This window comes from Olea europaea, unplaced genomic scaffold (genome assembly GCF_002742605.1).
Source record: "Olea europaea var. sylvestris unplaced genomic scaffold, O_europaea_v1 scaffold36773, whole genome shotgun sequence".
Classification (NCBI taxonomy): domain Eukaryota; kingdom Viridiplantae; phylum Streptophyta; class Magnoliopsida; order Lamiales; family Oleaceae; genus Olea; species Olea europaea.
In genome coordinates this window covers 1-1142 of record NW_019256057.1, presented here as the reverse complement: position 1 = coordinate 1142, position 1142 = coordinate 1, and the positions used below count along the sequence as shown (strand labels likewise).

General features: G+C 35.0%; 1 long non-coding RNA gene across 2 annotated transcripts; it reads right to left on the bottom strand.

Annotated features, from left to right (window-relative positions):
• Positions 1 to 64: 64 nt before the first annotated feature.
• LOC111386686 lies at positions 65 to 1115 on the bottom strand. 2 transcript variants are annotated; one of them, XR_002701285.1, is made up of 3 exons: positions 863 to 1115; positions 517 to 565; positions 65 to 426 (listed from the first exon to the last, which is right to left on the bottom strand). It is a non-coding gene; the product is annotated as an uncharacterized LOC111386686 (long non-coding RNA). The 2 variants fall into 2 exon arrangements; XR_002701284.1 differs by lacking the exon at positions 863 to 1115 and having other exon boundaries at positions 517 to 579.
• Positions 1116 to 1142: the final 27 nt, after the last annotated feature.

The window sequence follows — 1142 nt, the reverse complement described above, 5'->3', positions numbered from 1 at the left end:
TTTTTTTGACACTTTTTGAATTCTTAGAAAGATTCATATAAGGAATTCAGTATTACAAGAACAATATATTCATCTTCCATTTTGCTCTCATTATTTGCTAAATCAAGTATCATTTTATTTAAATCACCAAAGTTTGCCTTTAGATTTCTTGAGGTATTTATTTCATATGCAACGAATCTTCCAAGAATATAAACACTATTGGGGATCTTATTAGCATATAAATCATCTAGCTTATCTCAAACTTCTCAAGGCAGTTGTGGAAGTATTTACCTGCCTAGCGAAGTTATTTGAAGTTTTTGAATGATTGATTTATTGGATACCTCTAAAATCTCAGCCTCCATTCTCAACCTGTTATTGCATCAATGTTGCCTTTTTTCTTCGAAAAGGATAAAATATTCTTTCATGTCAAACTTCTATGAGTCCAACCTGCATACCAAGTTGTGAACAAATTATTGAATGCAACCATAGAGTAGTTCCTCAAAGGAGTCTTTATTAGACCAAGAAGACTTAACATACCTCGAGATCTCAACCTTGGATGCTCTTTCAATAGAAGAATCTTCGAGATCTTCAACCAAAAAAAAAAAAAAAATACTCAATGCTTAGAAATATGATATAGATCTGATGCCATTGATGGTAATACAAGTTTAAACCACAATCAAGGAACCAAAACCATCCCTGAACCACTTCAAATTCGAAAAAATTGAAAACCATAAGCTTTTCCACCCTACTCACCATACAAAATAACAACCCGATCTACACAAAGACCAAGCTGCAATCCAAACCCCTAAATTGCATTTTAAACCCTAATCTAGAAATTGCACAAATAAACCTGAAAATTCCAAAAATATAGAGGATGGCCCACCTTCGCCAAATCACCACAAGTCTTTAGGTTGCAGATCTTCACCCCTTTTTAGGTCAATGACCGGTGTCAATTATGGCATCAACAAGGTTGTGTGATCTGCGTCGATCCTTGTAGGTTTGCGTGAATCCATTCATGCACTTAGGTTGTACATCCATAGTAGGCCAATGACTTCAAACCCCAAGCTTTGTACAATGGAACAAGATTGTGGTCTAAACAAGATCAAGTATAGGGATACATATATATATGTTGGTGGTAGTGGTGGTTCAGATCTTTAAGGGTG